Source organism: Anomalospiza imberbis, chromosome 4 (genome assembly GCF_031753505.1).
Source record: "Anomalospiza imberbis isolate Cuckoo-Finch-1a 21T00152 chromosome 4, ASM3175350v1, whole genome shotgun sequence".
In the NCBI taxonomy this organism is placed as follows: Eukaryota; Metazoa; Chordata; class Aves; order Passeriformes; family Viduidae; genus Anomalospiza; species Anomalospiza imberbis.
The window spans coordinates 62732548-62742491 of record NC_089684.1 but is presented as its reverse complement, the minus strand read 5'-3'; the positions used below and the strand labels follow the sequence as shown (position 1 = coordinate 62742491).

Here is a 9944-nt window from a genome sequence, read left to right as displayed (position 1 = left end):
ATTTCTTAGAGGCATGGTTTTCTGTAATGTGTAATAGTGGGTGTCTGATATAGGAAAAGTCATATTATGTAATTCTCTTTTAGCTGCAAGGCAAATGATTAAGGCCTAGAGTTCCTGATTTCTATTCCCAACTCTTTCACTAACTTATCTTAATAATTCTTTGCAGTTCATAATTTTCCATCATGCTTCTTTTGGTGAAAGAAAATCATTTCAAATGAAGGAAGAAAGGAAGAAGAAATGTCTCTTTCAAGCACTGCTGGAAGGAGTGGCTTAATGTTCTAAACATAATGGAAATGTCTGAATTTGCTGAGCCAATGATTTAAATTGAGATAGGTTTGAGTGAAATCTTCTTTGAGATGTGAGCACTGATTTCCCTCCAATTTAATGAGTGGATATTTTTGGAGTAAATTTTAAACACTCACTCTGTGTTTGCTGTGTGAGGGTGCTGCTGAGTCCTAGTGCTGTTGGCAAAGGAAAGTGTATGTCCTAGAAGCAGTGCAGAGCACTCTGCCTCTGCACACCTCTGCAGAAATGTTGGGGGAAAGCCAGCGTTGTGTCAAAGCCATGAAGACTGAAACCTCATTTTTAATGCATTTTTACTTTTTGCATCCTCAACATTATTTCTTGTTTACTTGGAGTTTTTTTTGTTTTCCTTTCCCCCCCACTCCCCCTCTAAGAAAACAGAAAACCTGCCACAGTAGAATAGGTTGTATTCCTGTTATCAGAAAAACTTATTGATTTGTACTCCTCCCCTCATCTGTTTTTTCTATCTAAGTATTATAACGTTCTCCTATAACTAAGGAAAGGAAATAAATAATGTGGTAAGTATTCAAATTATTTTAAATACATTTTGGCAGTATTTTAGTTTTATAACTAGTTTCAGGTTGTTGTCATTTTCATATGAAAAAATATTGAACAAAAATGAAAGTAACACTAATTCACTAATTTAAATAGTGGTGTTGAGACTGATACTATTTTATTTCTATGAAAAATACAACCTGTATTATGAAAATGAGGTTTTAGTCCAGGTATATCTATTTGAGTGAGGACATTGGTAACAAGTTTGTTACGTATTAGCTAAAAGTAAATATTAAACAATAATGAAAGTTATAATTTAAGAGATAAGTACTTATACATAGAAATAGTTGCAGAATCTTCATTTAGTCTTATCATGATGTCTTTAACATATTATCATGTACCTTTATTTCCAGTGGACAGGGCCCTGGATATTAAATATACACCCTGATTTTTTAAAGAAATTAATTCACTGAATAAACTGTTTATTCAGACTCTGCAGTCTGTGTCCTCCAGCTTCCTATGCTGTGAATAGGAAAACAAGTTAGGGTATGAAAAACTCATCATGCACTCAATAGGGTTTTCTTATGGTAGTGTTAGTATTTGGAAGATAGTACTTTCTTTGTAAATAACTTTGAGATACATTTTAATAAAATATTATACAATATTATATGTATGACACTTACAGTGTGAAGTTTTTATGTTCTGAACTGAGAAAAATTAAACAATACACTAAGTGCATCTGCACTGGGAACATGTTCTGGATGAATATTGAACTTCTACACCTTTAAATTTACGTATTAATTTTGAGGAACTACCAGTGTTTGTGCACAGCGTGGAGCAGGCCAGAATGCAACAAGCCCTCTGTCTTCTTCTGTGAACCCTGCTGTATTGCTTCAGGCACAGGAGTGGATATTCTAAACAAGAATGCATTCAGTGCAATAGAACAGCTGGTAAGGGTTTCTGGTCTGGACAAAGTACCTCCCTAATGGTAGCTGTATTGTTTCTTGTATGGCTGGGGATCTGGTCACATTGCTGTGACCATCCATCCCCAAAGGTCTTAGGGTGCCTGAGGAAGGCTAAGACCCTGTTTATTCTACAAGTGGTTGTCGTGGTTTGACATGGAAGTGAATTCTTTCATGAAGTTGGGTCAAACCAATCAGTGGTCAAGTTTGGATATTGGCACCCAAAGTGGCCACTGAAGGTGTGGATACACCTCTGAGAACACAGGGGGTTAAAAGCAAGAACTCCCAAGAGCTCGCTCTCTTTTTGGTTCCGGTCAGGGTGCTGTGCAGACCTCCCCTGCACAGCCATGGGGCTGGGTGGGCGAGGGGAAGCCATGAGGCCTGGTCAAGGTGAGCCAAGGGGTAGAAGGACTGGAACCGAGCCAGCTCCTTTGGATGGAAGGGTGGAGAGAAGCGAAGATGCCTTTGTCGTCCCCCTCCCCCCCCCCGAGGGAAGAGACAGAGAGTCCGGACGGCACCTGTAACTTTGCCAGCAGAGGAGAAGTGGCGGGGGGGGGAAGGCGCCCAGCCTTGGCCTTGGGAATCAGCTGCTGGGCAGAGATTTTAGCAGAGTCTGAATTTTTAATCCTTTCCTGGGAAATGAAGGCTTTGTAAAATATTACTCTTCCTTGATTTGAAGTAGAAGAGAGACAGTCTGGGATCTGAGATGATGGAAGAGGAAATTGTTGAGTTGGAAGGAGATGATGGAGTGGCTTGTGGCTGGACTTTTCTTGTTAGCCATAGACTGAACCAAATTCTCCTAACAGAAGATGCACTTAGGGGGGTGCGTTGGTGAGCCAAGAGACCTGTTTCAGTGATTACCAACAGAGGAGTAGAGAGAACAGAGGAGAGTTGAAGAAGGTGTGGAGAAGCCCTCTGTCTTTGAGGAAGAAGAAGAGGAGAAGACCTCTGTTCTTGGACCCTCGGCCCCAGGGGAAAATGGGGGGGGCTGTAGTCCCGAGATGAGAAACTGAACTGTTGTCTCTTTTGATCCATGGCAAAGCATCCTTAAAGGAGCCCTATGAGCAGTCTGTCCATGCACGGTGGTGAGAGCACTGTGACATGGAGAGCGTCACCATGGCAGATTTTCTCTGGGCGGTTGCCACGTGTGACATGGAAACACAACGGTGGCAATTGTGTTTCCTGTGGGGGTCTGTGGCACAGGAGAGACTCCTGTCTCCCTTGAAGGACTGAGTATTTGATTATCTGAAGGGTGGCAACTTGATCAGGATCCTGGGTGGTGTCTCACTGTTGGGTTTGTTTAGAAATTAGGTGGGAGGAGGAGGGGTGTTTTGGAAAGTCCTCATCCAGGATTTAGTGTTTGTAGTTTTTATAGTAGTAGTAGATTAATAAAGTTCTTTTTTTTGTTATTAAGCTTGGGCCTGCTCTGCTCTGTTCCTGATCACATCTCACAGCAATTATTTGGAAAGGTGCATTTTCATGGGGTCGCTGGCATTGCGCCAGTGTCAAACCATGACAGTGGTGATTTTATAAAATTGTACCAATGTGTGTATTGTATGACTGGCAGTATGATATGTGAAGTCTTGAGCGGCAAAGGTCTGGCCTTGCAGTGGAGGGCTCTGTGTGTGCCAGGCAGGTGTGTGTGTGACTGTGGTGGTGCAGATGTGCAGACAGACCTGTTGCAGTCTTATTCATACTGCCTATAGGTTTACTTTGGAGTAAATTATCCCCACCTGAAGTTTCCCTGAGAGAAAATTAGCTGTTACAGTTCAAAAGAGAGCCCAGGAGCAAACTGACATACAAGCAGTGTGAACTGTCAATGAACTGCAGAGTGAAGTGAAATGGAGTGCTAAGTTGTTTGACAGCATGCAAAGGTGACTTAGATCAATGTAGCTTGTCAACTGTATCTGTATGGCAGTGATGTCCTGAGGAGGCATACCCTGAAACACCATCCTCATATCTTGAGTTAACTCTGCAAAGATTCCTGCACAAAGACATGTGTACTGTAACTAGTCATTTTTTTGTGTGCCTTCTCATTTCTGAAGATATTTTGGTGTCAATGTCTTTCACATCTCATGTATTTACTCAGCTTTTTATGCTCAAAATACTTTTCAATTTTCAATGCGACTCTGATATAACACAGCAAAATTAAATGTCAGTTTATTTCTATTGTGAATTACTATTTCCAAAAGGCAACCTTATTTTCAATGGCCACACTTTCTGTGTAAAATAACTTTCAAAGTGACTACTTCCATTATATTTACTGTATTTTTAACTTCCCAGGTTTTTTTTACAGTTTTTTTTTTACAGTTTACAGTTTTTATCCCCAAATCTTACTTTTGTCTAGCTTTAACCAGATATTAGAAAATTGTATTTCTTTCTTTACCTTCCCCTTATGCAAAAATCTGTAAGAAATTTTATTTCAGTAAAAGTATACTCCATAAGAGTGGTAAATTCTACCAGTATTCATCTTATATTATATAATTCATAGTCGTCTTTTAAACAGAAATATTTTCCTTATTCACTTTGTGGAGATTAGACAGAAAAAAATAAACTAACTTTTGGGATCATTCAACTCTAAACCATAAACCTTTCTTTTTAAAGTTCTTTAACCATAAGAAATTGTATGTCTGCAACTATTTTGAAGTATTTCTGTGTTTTGGACTGTCCTGTTATTTCAAATTCTACTTTCTTAAAATACTATTGAAAGACTATGGCTAGCAGTAGAATACAAATTTCCAAACACTGGAATAAAGTATTCATGGTCAGATTCGTATTGGGCAATCAAAGTGAACTTTAAAGCTGGAATTAAACTCCTACATTCAAAAGAACACTTCAGAATGTCTTTATTAGTTCATAATGGAGAAACTCTTATTTTGGATTACCAAATCTCTGTGACACTGTATAAGAGGGAGAAAGAGGGCTTTGGCCAGGAAAACAGGCAGGAAAGAACCCAACTGCTAAACTTCCAAACTGCCCTCTTTTCAAACTTGTTTTTCAGTTCAGTGTATCTCTGGTATGAAATGATCTCAAAATTCACACCATATGCAAAATGTTTTGTCTGCTATGCTACAGAAATTGCATGCTCTTGTTTAGGTCAGGAAATACCTGCATACATGGTTGAATAGCCTTTATAGGAAGCATAGGTCTGAGATGTAGCTTTTAATATGTCTTGATTAGTTGAACCCTTTTCTGGATTTCTATGTAATTTGCTGTGCAAAACAGGACAACAAGCCACTGTTTAAAAAGGAAAATTTTGTTCTGCTCACTATGTTGTCTCAAGAGATAAGAGTGCTCTGATTGAACAAAACACCCAACATCTCAAAAAAAGACTGCAAGCTCAAACTCAGTTGTACTAAGGGTTTTTTTTTTTTTTTTTGTTAGACAGCTTTAGAGATTTTTTTTGTGCAGCCTGTGTTTAACTTTTTATTTTAAAGAGGTGTTAGATATTTTTAAAAATTGTGATGTAGCAGCCATTTCCTTTTATGTACTGGGACTCCTAAAACTCATACTCATAATTGAATATAGTTTTGCAATACATTCTATTTTTGATGTCTTTTATGTAAAGAACTGCAGTCAAGAATGGAATTATAACACCCTTCTACTGGAACATGGAAACACAGCCATCTGGCATGTATGGGTTTCATCATTTTGCCAATTTTTTTTTCCTACAGCTTATTTTAGTATTTGGGAGAACCTTCTTTTACTTGGTGTTTTTGTCAGAGGGAAAAATGTGCAGAAAGGCATGCAAGTCTATATCTGTAAGATCTATAAGTTCTTCGTTTCACAATCTACACTGTGTGGAATGATTTGGTAAAGATTCAAATCCTCTATGCTAACAGATTATTATATAAATATGAAATTTTTATGGAACTGCTGAATTTGTTGTCACCTGTATGATTTAATTAATTTCTTAGTACATGTTTTTCCACTGGATTTTTAAAATTAAAAAAACCTTGTTGTCTCTCATTGTATTTACTCAGTTTCTGTACAACAATGTTTTTAAAGGAAATACAAACAGGCAGCAATTCAGGGGTCAAGAAGAATCATACTATATTGCAATTGGATTTGGAGAGATAGTTAAGAGTTATTCTTTCTTCTCCTCCAAGAGTGCTACTTCTTTTTTTGTTTTCCTTTCTTTTTTTGTGGAGTGAAAATTTAATATGTAGTTTATTATTCTCTTTCATTAAAAAAAACCACTTTGGAGTACTTTTAAATATATTTCTAGCTATTCTATTTACATTTATTAGAGGTCAGTAACACTTCAAAACAGGTAAGGAAAAGGTACCAGCCTCTGAACTATTTTCTATAAATTAGTTAGAGTCCACATTTTAGTATGTTTTAACTACTTCCGACTTTGTGACAGTGGTCACACGAGTTATAATTTTCCTTCTATTTTGAAGCTGTAGTAGAATTGGCCATCTTTTCTGTATGTGATGTGCAGAGTATGGTGATACAGAGGTATAATCAGGGAATTTTTCATCTACCATTCCCTAGACAGGGAACAGGTATCTGCTTCTTACTAGAAATAAAGCAATGAAACCTTGAAAAGCAAATTGTAGATAAGAATGCTGAAAAAGTCCAAAAAAGTAAATCTGGTGTGTGAAAGCTCATCTGTATCATATCTGCATTCTCTGTGTACTTAATTTCCTTTACCCCTTAATAGGGTGAGGAGTTTGGAAGGCTGCCTTCATTTTGTCATATACCAGTAGATAGGGAATTAAATCTAAGAATTAGCCATAAAATAGATTATAGTCCAAAGAGTCCTTGCAGGAAACAGCAGTCAGACAAATTGGAAACTAGTCAATTCTGCTGGTATCCTGTGGGTCAAAGATTGGAAGAGAAGTTATAATGCCCCATTATAGAAAATCAGTACTTTTGGAGACCAAGAAAGAAGTTTTAAAAAGATGAGAAGCTAGAGTTGATAAGGCTTTTTGGAACACAGAAGTAACTGACAATCATTCATTTTGCCTTCAATATGGTGCAACATTGGTAATTTTAGCAACATCTGATAGTCTCTGTAGTTAGGAATATCTAAATATTTTCATTATGAGCAACATTTGTCAGACATGAAGGCTTTTGCTATTTCAAGCTGTGTAAGTATGTATTTTTTAAAGCTGTAATACCACCATCAGTGCTTAAATTCTTGGTCACCCCACAAAATTCATGAAGTTGTTCAGGTCTGAATTGGAAATTAACGATGTTGCTGAAGTACCCACTGAATCATCATGAATCGTCACTGAAAAAAGTTAAGCTACTGAGGAAGACAGGAAGAAAATATTTTTTAGCACCAGAATAGAGCATACAATTTTTTTCATTTATTCTCTACTGAAGATTTTTTGTTCTGCATGTACTACTGCTGAAATAATATCAGTATCAATTCTATAACACCATAATAGGTCACCAACTGGTAAGTCTTAATGCTTTTGAGACAAACCAGCTCAGCAAGTCTGGCAAGTTCTTTAAAGTACATGCCACCAGAGACTTTTTAAGGATATGTGAAGCTGCCATTTTCTGATAGCAATGGCATCAGGTAAGTCTCTTGAGATTTTTTGAAATAGTTGTCAAAAATGTGTTCCCTCAAACAGTAAAAAAAAAAATTCATAGAAATTCCATAGGTGAATTATATAAGAACAACATTTTTATTGTCATTTACATTGATGTATGAGATATCTGCACATCTCCAAGGATAGCAGCAGTAATTGTATTAGTATTAAAACATAAAAAATGGCATATTGAGTCAATCACACATTTAATACTGCCTTTATTTCCAGTCCTGTGCCACTTTTTCCTCCTTTTTTCTCTGTTTCCTTCCGCTATTCCTTCTCCTTCTCTTTCTCTTCTTTCTCCTTCTCTTCTTTCTCCTTCTCTTCTTTCTCCTTCTCCTTCTCCTTCTCCTTCTCCTTCTCCTTCTCCTTCTCCTTGGATCTTGATCATTTATACTAATAGAACTGTAAAAGTTACAATGTGCTTCAACAAATTATTGTGACATTTATTTTCCTCGGTTTTTTTAATGTTTCATAATTGCTCTTACTAAATCAATAACCTCAAGCCTAAAGAGGTAATTATAATATCTGGAACCACTGTATAAAATAATCAGGACTAACAATAAGGCTTTGATTAGCTGCAAGGGTTACTGTACCAGTGTTCTGTTTTCATTTTTCAAAACACTGTTTTCCATGTACATTTGTGTTTGCTTGTATGCAAGATGCATACTGCACTTTGCAATCAAGAGAATAAAGGAAAATCAAAGAAATGCCCACCTTAATGTTGTTAAAAAGTACTGCACATATCATCCACTGCATTTCTGATTGACAGTTCTTGAAACTAAGATTGACAACATGTAGGATGTAATGAGTGGGAAGACGACTGGAGTGTTCAGCTTATAAAAGAGAGGTCTGCCTTCACAATAGCACTAGAAGTTGTTACAGTCATCTGTTACTGCATTTGAAGAAGCATATGATAAACAGTGTCTAAAAATCCCCAAATGATGTAAATGCCTACTTTTTAAAATTATGGATTATATTTATGGATCCCAGCATTCACCATATTGTTTTCTCAGGGCAGTACTGTACTAATGATATTTTTCTTAAGATGTTAATAGACAAAGAATAGGGGGAAGACAGATTGTAATTGACAGTGAATGGACAGTAACTTGAGACTATGCCCTCAATACTGTGTAAAAAACAGTCAAGGAATGAGAGTTTCTGAGAACTGAGAGTTTCCGAGTTTCTGAGGTGAAGTGAAAAGCTCATTTCCACACGGGTTAGAAATTGAATAGTCTTGCACAGTTTTACCTGATCCACATTACATAGTGCTTGATTTTGTCTTTTAGCCAAACCCTGAAGGCCAGCCCTGAGAGGTCATCTTTACATGTCATGTGGCAGGTGGATTTCCCCCATCTTCACCCAAATTAAAATTCCAGAACTAATGTGAAAACTATCTTACATCTTCCTAGAGTACCAATTAATATGAAGAAACTCAGAAGATCCTGTTATTGGAAGTTTTGAGGTGTGATGTGGATTTCTGATGAGCAACTGTGATAAGTTTGTGAGCACCGTATTCAAGGACTGTGTAAAATGCATGGAGGGAAAACTGGTGGAAATCTGATTGGGTTTTATCTGCATAGGCTTTTGAGATTTGCTCATGAAGAAAACTGTCTCCCCTGTGCAGGTCTTGTCTTAAAAAGAGGTAGTTGGAACAGTCTAAAGCATAACTAAGGAAAGAATTATCAAATAAGCAGGTGTAGATGTACCAAGGTCTAGTGCTTAAACAACATTCCTCTTTCATTTTTAGGACAGATATAAATGTAGATACCAGGAATCCGGAGAGGGTTCTTTGCCCATAGTGCATGGAGTAAACTAATATTGACTAATAGGCTAACAACAATGATAATGCACAAGCCTAAGAGAAAAAATCCTATTATGACTCAAACCACAGAGTCGTATGTTCTCACACTTCTATCCCACTTTCTTTTTCAGGTAGAAAAATATGCCAGCATGTATCAATCCTCTAATTAGAGCGGATTACTTTTCAGGACTCCTATGGATTGGAGAGTTCTATACTATTTATGGTATATTTTTTAGCTCCATCTGCAAAGAGGGTAAACCAATGGTTCTACAGAAGCTCCTTGCTTCCATACTTGCAAGCAGTTATATAGGCAGCAAATGTAGGCAGTATGAATGCTGAACAGCCTCATAATTCCCAGTATGGGCACAAAGCCAGGATCACAATCTGGCTCTTCAAGACTTGACATATTCTCAGAACACTGTAATACAGTATTGTTATTTATAGAATTTTGGACCTGTTTGAACTTTCCTACTTTTATATCAGAGGATAAAACCTGAAGATATCTTCTATAATCTATAAGACATGGTGTATCTTTCTGCAAACTCTGATAATAATTAGAGAGTACAAATTACTCTAGACCTTTCAGGTTCCTGTGTTATAGTAATTTTATCATATGTATTTTTCTGGTTCTCAGCAATAAAGGAAACTCGTTTGATTATTATCTCAGGATTTCTTTTTTATTTATTTTTATTATACAGAGCCGCTATGTCCCTAAATTAAGATATAACACAGCAAATGGGTTAAAATCAAAGAGAAGGTATAGTTTAAAAAATAATAGACTAGTATATGTGCTTATTTTGGTGTGAAATTGATTCTTGGGAATTAAAGGATTAA

General features: G+C 36.8%; 1 long non-coding RNA gene across 1 annotated transcript; it reads right to left on the bottom strand.

Moving 5' to 3' along the window:
* Positions 1–7601: 7601 nt before the first annotated feature.
* On the bottom strand, positions 7602–9151 carry LOC137473112 (uncharacterized). Its single transcript, XR_010998615.1, has 3 exons — positions 9078–9151; positions 8024–8201; positions 7602–7711 (listed from the first exon to the last, which is right to left on the bottom strand). It is a non-coding gene; the product is annotated as an uncharacterized lncRNA (long non-coding RNA).
* Positions 9152–9944: the final 793 nt, after the last annotated feature.